The sequence below is a fragment of the Nicotiana tabacum genome, chromosome 2, assembly GCF_000715075.1.
Source record: "Nicotiana tabacum cultivar K326 chromosome 2, ASM71507v2, whole genome shotgun sequence".
Classification (NCBI taxonomy): domain Eukaryota; kingdom Viridiplantae; phylum Streptophyta; class Magnoliopsida; order Solanales; family Solanaceae; genus Nicotiana; species Nicotiana tabacum.
This window is the reverse complement of record NC_134081.1, coordinates 80,194,845-80,204,831: the sequence shown is the minus strand read 5'-3', so window position 1 is coordinate 80,204,831 and position 9,987 is coordinate 80,194,845. Positions and strand designations below refer to the sequence as shown.

Sequence of the window (9,987 nt, the reverse complement as noted above, 5' to 3'; positions counted from 1 at the left end):
CCATAAGCCATTGCATTCTTCTTAAGCACCTCCATAAATACCACAACTATAACACACACTCTGAAAATACCTTATGTGAATTTAAAATTGTTATTCTTACCTTTCTTATACTAAAATATAGAATCCATGGTCATGTAGAATTACCGCAAGTCCCGGCACCATTAAATGTAAATCTCATATTCTATCCATACACAAATCCAGAAATTTTTTTGATTGTTATATATAAATCTCGAACCCATTATAACCTTCTCGGGAGTCACCCACTTTGCTCAAATCTAAATTGCACCGCTCAAACGGGCTGAAAGACACGTGCCCCATTAGCACAACAACACTCAAAGAGGTAACCCTACCTTAACACCACCGATCAAATTCATACTCCATGCGCACTACATCCTTCACAAATAACAACTCACTTATCCCATGATTTCATATACTCATAAAACGCAATATAACCCGTATTTAGGAATTTCAGTACTCGAGTCATCCTCTATCTCAACCTCTGTAAGTCATAACTAATCCACAAGTATGCCTCGGGCTTTACCTAAAATTTAACATATACCCATGAAATTGAATTGTCAATAGCAGGCTCCCTCACTTGGCTCAAAGCCATAGATTAAAACACTTGATAACTCACAATACCCATACTCTATTACTTCCATAATACCGCAGTTAGTTCAACGAAAATTCTTCTCAATCTCATGCAATGCCAACCATAATAATACCTCAATCATCCGCTAAGCTCGCATTCATTCTCTAGACACTCAAGTCAACTTTCTCAACCAGATTCAAATTCAAATCTCAAAACATACGCCCCGCTGGCAGGAAAAAAAAAACTCTTCACTCAACATTATAAAGAACACACCTACGTAGATTACTCTGCAGTGGATAACCCACCTGTTTAGCCTCAAATTGGCATCTTGTTATACCCTTTCGCAGTCACAATTACTATGCAATCACTTAATCTTTCTGAGTCCAAACTCATTAACAAGACATGAGAATTTAATTTGTTCCAAAATTTAACAACGTGAAAGATCCTTCAAAACATTCATACTCAAGACTGTACGTCACATCAAAATGAAAATCAAGCACCCAATGGCCCTTTTTACATTTTAAGGAAACACTTCTCGTCACATTCAAATCATCTTAACACATCCCGCAGTCACATCATACTCATCAAAAATCCATTCCACCACTCATCGAGCCACAAATTCCACTCATAGAGACATTACCGGACATATGAGTCCAAATGTACAAGTTATAACAAAAGCTACCGAGCTTAAGCTGCGGTCTAACCCTAGCCTCAAGTCCTCCAGACTGGCCCATCATCAAAACACAGAATACTCATCTCGAACCACGCTCATGGAATCATAAGCCGACGATGCACAACTGATACCGAGCGCTCACATGTGCACAAGAATGCGTGGAAGGAATTCAAAGAGTTATGTTTCAAGCTGAATCGATTCCGCACGATAAGGAAAGAAAGATGGAAAATTATCCTAAATGTCATGTAGCCTCTCAAAGATAAGTATGGACATCATCATACCGATCTGCAAGACTCTACTAGATACTTGCTCATGACTCGTGAGACCTATGTAACCTAGGCTCTGATACCAACTTGTCACAACCCAAAATTCGCATGTCGTGATGGTGCCTATCTCAGTACTAGGCAAGCCGACAACCTCAATAAAACACAATATCTTTTAAGTTTGAAAACATAATATTTGAATTCCATAGAAAAACCTCACGATTTCAGATACAAAACATATCACTGAGTACATGAGCATCTAAATGGTGACAAAGTCTGACTAATAAGAACATTGTCTGAAAATATAGAACAGTACAATAACTGAAAGGAAGAGAGTTGAGGTCAACGGACGCCAAGCAGCTACCTTGATAGTCTCCAACTGATATCACTCTGAGATCTAACAGTCGCCGTGTCTGGAAGCACCTGGATCTGCACACAAGGTACAGAGTATAGTATGAGTACAACCAACTCAATAAGTAACAAGACTAACCTCTAAGCTGAAAGTAGTGACGAGCTCCACAGGTACAGTCTGGTATAGAAATAACGGTATAGAAATATAGGCATGCTTTTAAGTTCGACGGTTAAACTCAGTACAAGTAAGATAGATCAATACTGCATGATATGAGGAATATGACATCTCAGTGGAAAACCTTGTGTACTCACGATCATAAATTATTCGGTCACTCGGTACTATTTATGGCCAATCCAGCCTAATATTCCATCCCGTATATATATATATATATATATATATATATATATATATATATATATATATGTGCATCGACTGACAGTCAGTCACTCAGTACCGTATAAGGCCAATCCAGTCCTGGGGTAATTTATCCCCAAATGTAAATGATTCGGACAAGATCCATGTCCAGGGAAATTCATCACAAATATAAATAAGTAAGGCAAGTCCATGCCCTGGGAAGTTCATCCCGTATATAAATCATTTACGCTCATTATAGGAGGTGCAGACTCCGGAGGGGCTCCTTCAGCCCAAGCGTGATATAAAGCCGATATGGCCTGCTGCAGGCGGGTAGCCCCGATCCATATAATGATAAAGCCTATAAGGCCTGCTGCAGGCGGGTAGCCCCGTTCCATATAATAATAATATATATAAAGCCAATATGGCCTAGTGCAGGCGGGCATCCTCGATCCCATAAATATCCTCACAATGGATGAACATGACTGAGTATGAAATATACATTTTTAAAATAATTAAATTCGATAGCAACACGACCCTGTGAGTCCCAAAATATCGGCAGTAGCCTAATCATGATCTTTAATACGAGTCCCAGCTCAATTTCCTAACACGTGGAGAATATATAAAAAAAAACATGATTCTTTAATTCTACAACTTCACAGGATTTATTCAAGTCATAATTTCTATGGTGCACGTCCACACGCTCGTCATCTATCATGTGCGTCACCTCCAAATAATTTATATAACACCAAATTCGGGGATTCATACCCTCAGAATCAAGTTTAGAAATGTTACTTACCTCAAACCATGTAATTCTTTACTCCGCTATGCCTTTGCCTCGCGAATTGGTCTCTGAAAGCCTCGTATCTAGTCATAATTAATTCGATTCAGTCAATACAAATCATAGAAATTTATTTCATATGAAAATACTAATTTTCCAACAAAATTTGAAATTTAACTCAAAAATTGTCCGTGGGCCCCACGTCTCGGAACCCGACAAAAGTTATAAAATATGAATGCCCGTTCAACCACGAGTCTAACCATATAAATTTTATCAAATTTCGACATCAACTCAACCTCCAAATCATTAAATCTTATTTCCAAATCCCTAGATCCAAATTCTCAATTTACACCTCAAAAACACGTAATCTAGTCGGATTATTCGATGATAATTCAATATTATAGAGTAGAAATGATCACAAGTGACTTACCTCAAGTTTTCCGTAAATTCTCTCTGAAAATTATCCCAAAAACCGTGCTTAAAAGTCTAAAAATGGCAAAAACTCGGAACCCCTTCGAGTATATTCTGTCCAGGGCTTTTCGCACCTGCGACTCACTTAGCCACATCTGCGGTCTCGCAGGTCCAGCCCAAAACTCCACTTCTGCGGCTTCCCATGAGGCTACCTTCGCTTCTTCGATGAGCCAAGCACAGATGCAACTCCGCATCTGCGGATAAAATTCTGCACCTGCGCTGCCTGGCTTCCTCACCATTTTCCGCTTCTGCGCCCCTCCCTTCGCACCTGCAGCCTCACAGGTGCGGGCAAATTCATCGCACCTGCGAGCACTGCCCAGTTTCACTCTTGGCCGCTTCTGCAATGGCTTGTGCGCACATGCGGCTTCGCACTTGCGATCAAAAGTTTCGCAGTTGCGGTCACACCAGTAGGCAGCAGTTCCAACAATGCTGCAAGTTGAATTTATTTTGATCCATTAACCATCCGGAACTCACCCGAGGCCCCCGCGACCTCAATCAAATACACCAACAAGTCCTAAAATATCATATGAACTTGGTCAAAACCTCAAATCACATCAATCAACGCTAAAATCACAAATCACACCCTAATTCAAGCTTAACGAAAACTAACGAATTCCAACTTCTACATTCGATGCCGAAACCTATCAATTCAATTCCGATTGACCTTAAATTTTGCACACAAGTCATAAATGACATACCGGAGTTATTTAAATTTTCAGAACTGGATTCCGACTTCGATATCAAAAAGTTAACTCCCCGGTCAAAGTTCCAAACTTAAATTTCTATTTTAGTTATTTCAAGCCTAAGTTAACTACGGACTTTCAAATAATTTTCCGGACACATTCCTAAATCCAAAATTATCATACGGAGCTATTGGAATCATCAAAACTTTATTCCGGGGTCGTTTACACATAGGTCGACATCTAGCCAACTTTTTCAACTTAAGTTTTAAACTTTGGAACTAAGTGTTCCCATTCATTCCAAGACCTCACCAAACTCGAACCAATTACCTCAGCAAGTCACATAACAGTTGTAAAGCACAAATTAAGCAATAAATGGGGGAACAGGGTTGTAATACTCAAAACGACCGACCGGGTCGTTGCAAGAAAATACTAATTTTCCAACAAAATTCGAAATTTAACTCAAAAATACCTATGGGGCCTACGTCTCGGAACCCGACAAAAGTTACAAAATATAAACGCTCATCCAACCACGAGTCATACCCCAATTCAAGCTTAATGAAACTAAGAACTTTAAACTTCTACATTCAACGCCGAAACCTATCAAATCAAGTCCGATTGACCTCAAATTTTGCACACAAGTCATAAATGACATAACAGACTTATTCTAATTTTCAGAATCGGATTCTGGCCCCTATATCAAAAAGTCAACTCTCCGGTCAAACTTCCAAACTTAAATTTCTATTTTCGCCCTTTCAAGCCTAATTTAGCTACGGGCTTTCAAATAATTTTTCGGACTCGTTCCTAAATCCAAAATCACCATATGGAGCTATTGGAATCATCAAAACTCTATTCTGGGGTCGTTTACACATAAGTCGACATCCGGTCACTATTTCAACTTAAGCTTTAAACTTTGGAACTTAGTGTTCCAATTCATTCCAAAACCTCACCGGACCCGAACCAATCACCCCGGCAAGTCACATAACAACTGTAAGGCATAAATTGAGCAGTAAATTGGGGAACGAGGTTATAATACTCAAAACGACCGGCCGGGTCGTTACAATATATATATATATATATATATATATATATATATATATATATATATAGAGAGAGAGAGAGAGAGAGAGAGAGAGAGAGAGAGAGAGAGAGAGAGAGAGAGAGAGAGAGAGAGAGAGAGAGTTAGATAATGGATTTCCCACTTTTATAATAATATAGATAAATAATAACTTGGAAGATCAAACAATAAAATAATTGAGAGATAAAGACAATAAACAATTTATATTCCAATGCACAAAATTATTTTTAGCGTAAATAGATACCTGAATATAATCCTCAAAGAAATATCATAAAAAGATAAGGCCTCCAACCATTTAAGTAAGAAAATCTATGGCACGATTTCTGAAATTTACAACTCATATCTAATAACTTTAGTTGTAGTATAAAGATTTATACTTGCCGAGCTCTCCTCTTTTTGAAACTAAATATAATGACCACCAACATGTAGACAAAGTGAAAAAGATTATTTCCAAGCATTATCTACGTGCGATAAAAAAGCGAATAAGTAACAAAGAAAGAAAACATATTAAGAATATTATAGTTTGTAAGTAACTTACCCAGTTGAATACCATAAAGACTCGATGTGGACAAATGGGCAGAGTACGGCCACTTCAATCATATGCCTTTTTTTGGGGGGTTAGGAATTGCACTTGAGGAGGTTGAAAAGGTTACTGCTCTGGAATTGATGGAAAGCAAAACTGGAAAGCTCCACCACCATAAGGAGTTTTAGACTGCCCTTAATCCATAACCTAATTTTTCTCATAATTGAGTAGTAATTACATTTTGTTTATATTCCATAACTGAAAATTTCATCCGTAAACCTCATTTATTTTCCTTATTAGTTCATTTTCCTAGGTAGTAAATGAGTTTTTTTTTGTATTTAAATGAGAGATAATATCTCAAAAAAAAAAAAGAGAAAATAAATATATTGTGTGTGTATTTCTTTGAGTAAAAAAATAAAAATTTCTGGAGTCCTATGCTATGACATTATCACAGAAAGAAAACATACGGTGCTAGTGTGTGATTGACATCAGGAAATTAAAGTGTTTAAATAATTCAAAATGAAATGTCAATATAAAAAAAATAGGAAAAATGCATAAGTACCCGTTGACCTATAGTCGGATTTTCAACTACACATTTTATCTTTGCAGGAATGCTATTATCCCTAGAACTATTTTTAAATGAAATTAGTATACTCTTAGTGCTTATGTGACAGAAGAGAGTGTATGCCACCCTGCTTCAGAGCGAGAAAGAGAGAATGCTGAAAATTTATTTTTATAAGTAACATTTTTATAAAATATACTATTTTCTATTATTTTTTTCTTTTCTCTTATTTTTCTTTTTCTTTTCCTTTTCTTTCCTCCTGCTTTGTAACTTATAGATTGGCCGGGAACTAGCTCTAGCATTCTCCATTTTTCCGGCGAGATCGAGTTAGAAAATTTTATTCTTTCCTCTCCATATTTCACTACATTTTATAGAGGATTACTGCAATTTCTAATCTCTTTACTCACCACTTTTAAACTTACAATTGCAATTGCTTCTCATAGAAAGAAATGAAAAAATCTCATCCAAGATCAATTTCTGATTAAATCCAGAAGAAGCCCACAAAAGATTGAACAAGAAGAAGGTTTTTGATTGTTAGTTGCAAAAAATATTCTCGTCATGCTCGTCGTTTCCCGATGAGGCCTTCATCCTTTCACTACTTCAGGTAATGAGGTGGGGGAGGGGAGTCCTATTTTTTAAATTAATCAATTTTACATAAAAGATAGAACAAGGAAAAAGAATTTGGTTGTTGATTGTTGATTGCTAGAAAGTTTTTTAGGAACTCACCGTTTTTCGATCTGTTTCTTCAACCAAAACAAATCTGCTGCTTCACTTGTGGGTTGGGGGATGGAAGAAGGTGGGATGTGTGAAAAGGGAAAAAGAATTTTAAAAAATATAAAAAGTGAGTTGGGAAAAGAAGTTGATGGGAAAAAAATAAGAAAACAACGATTTTAATGGAAAATACATGTGTGAGGCGCGTGTATTTTATCACCAATCATAGATATGGTAGTGACATTTTAGAGTGATACTAATTCCATTCAAAATAATGAATAGTTAAAAATCCGTAGATCCGAAGGATTACTTATGCACTTTCCCTACAAAATTATGAAATAGTGTATGAATCTGAGTCAAGAAAAGTATCGTGTGTACTGTGAATATTTTAGAGCATAGAAAAGATAGGAAGGAATTTTAGCTAGAAGACAAAAATGAGGTGGCCTAATTTCATTGGCTCTTGTATCTATTTGTTTTTTTACTTTCTTTTAAAAAATAAAGTATAGATAAAAATACTACTCCTATTAAATTAAAATAGTAAGATAATAATTCTAACTAACTAATATACAACTACAAAAGAAGAATTATAAAATTACCAGCTTATCTAAATTAAAGATATATATATATATATATATATATATATATATATATATATATATATATATATATATATATATATATATATATATATATATATATATATATATATATATATTTTTGTGAATTATTTTTCTTTTGCAAATGAAAATATAAAATTAATACTAAGTAAATATGTGAGTATTTTTTGTTATTTTATAATTTAACAAATAAGATCTACTAAAAAGTGGGGGAAAAAAGTTAAAATATCAAGATTAGACCTAAAGAAGTGTTTAACGCTAAAATAATATAAGAATTTTGGATTCGGTCAAAAATTTACTATTCACAACCCAATCAACTTTAGTTTTCTTCCTATTTTTACCTTTCCATCTTTCCTCCCCTCCCCTCCCCCTCCCCCTATCATTAAATATATTAAATTTCAAACATCCACCTTGTATGTATCGGCACACGGTCAGAAAGTCTACATATAAGGGTGCATGTATCATGCTTCTTAAAACTCATAAAAGTTTGATTGCAAATAACACTATCTAACTTGGATAATCTTGTTGTATCCTAGTTATCTCTCAGTGTACGCTTATTCAGAAAATCCACATCTACAATATGTTACATATTCAGATAATTTCGAAATGTCACCAGATTTTGGTTCTGCCAGTAAAAGGATATTAGGTAACATTGATACCCCCATTATAAATCATGCGTCGCTTTTATTATGCGCACTTGGAATTATTTTAACAACGCCGAGATCATCCTCCATATCTCCGTATATGTCACGACTCAAAATTTCCACCTTCGGGACTGTGATGACGCCTAACATTTCACTTGCTAGGCAAACCAACGTTAAAATAATATTAGTCATTTTAAAATAATTTTAAGTTAATTAACTACAAAGAAACAAATGCGGAAATAAAGTCTGAAATAACGTGAATAATCCATAATAATAGCGATGTCTAAATACCATCCCAGAACTGGTGTTACAAGTGCACGAACTAATAGAATAATACAAATAAACGTCTGAATGAAAATGAAGTTGTCTGAAAGAAATACACAGCTACGATAAAGTTGAAGGGGGCTTCAAAACTGCGAACGCCATGTAGTTATACCTCAAGTCTCCTACGAATAGCTGAATCCGAGCAAATCTATTGTACGTCACTGGGACCAACTCCGGTATCTGCACAAGAAGTGCAGAGTGTATTATGAGTATAACCGACCCTATGTACCCAGTAAGTTCCGAGCCTAACCTCGACGAAGTAGTGACGAGGGTAAGGCATGTCACTTACATTAACCTGTACGCAATAATAATAATAACAACAATAATAGAAAAAAAACATGTAACTCAATTCAACAGTTGAATCTAACTCGGCAGTCATAACTAATTATTATTTCAATCAGTTTCTGTTGCGGCATGCAACCCGATCCCACAATATATTCATATTCAATTCCGTTGCGGCGTGTAACCTGATCCCACAATGTATTCATTTTATTTAATCCCGTTGCGGCGTGCAACCCGATCCTCAATATATATTTTTAATCAATTCTGTCGCGGCGTGCAACCCGCTCCAATATATTCACTTTCATTTCTGTTGCGACGTGCAACCCGCTCCTAAAATAATATAATTTACCAATTCTTATAAAGAAATTACTCCAATAAATACAATAATTAATATGAAATTATAAGACAACAAGCATACAATAATTATGATTTATTTAGAAATAAGTGATGGCAAGTAGCAATTAATTGTGAAAATTAAGGAGGAAATAGGCAATTTAATAATTAGTATGCTAAATGTTCAGTAACAATTAAGTCACATAAATCAAATAAGCATGTAGCAATTATAGCATGGATTCAAGGCATAATATTGAGCAAGGAATATGAGAGAAACAATTAATATAATAATTAATTCATGATTTAAAATAATTATTATTTTCAAATAATTAGGCAAACAATTAATTTGACGACGTATAGACACTCGTCACCTCATCTATATGTCGTTCACATGAAATTCACATAACAAATAATTCAAGGGTTCTATTCCCTCAAGTCAAGATTAACCACGACACTTACCTCGCTTCGCAACCAATTTCAAGATTCCAATAAACCTTTGCCTCGCGAATTCTTGTCTGAAAACTTCAAATCTAGTCACAAACAATTCAATATACTCAACGCGAATCGTAGGAATTAATTTCAAATGAAATTACTAATTTTCTGAATTAAAATTCGAAATTCATCTAAAAAATTCACAATGGGGCTCATGTCTCGAATCTCGAAAAAATTCACAAAATCCGAATACTCGTTCCGATACGAATTCAACCATACAAAAATTATCAAATTCCGATGTCAAATGGACCTTCAAATCTT

At 35.4% G+C, this 9,987-nt stretch overlaps 1 long non-coding RNA gene across 1 annotated transcript; it reads right to left on the bottom strand.

Moving 5' to 3' along the window:
* Nucleotides 1–1,746: 1,746 nt before the first annotated feature.
* Nucleotides 1,747–7,245, bottom strand: LOC142168550 (uncharacterized). The gene is made up of 3 exons (XR_012698407.1): nucleotides 5,777–7,245; nucleotides 3,028–3,095; nucleotides 1,747–1,954 (listed from the first exon to the last, which is right to left on the bottom strand). It is a non-coding gene; the product is annotated as an uncharacterized LOC142168550 (long non-coding RNA).
* Nucleotides 7,246–9,987: the final 2,742 nt, after the last annotated feature.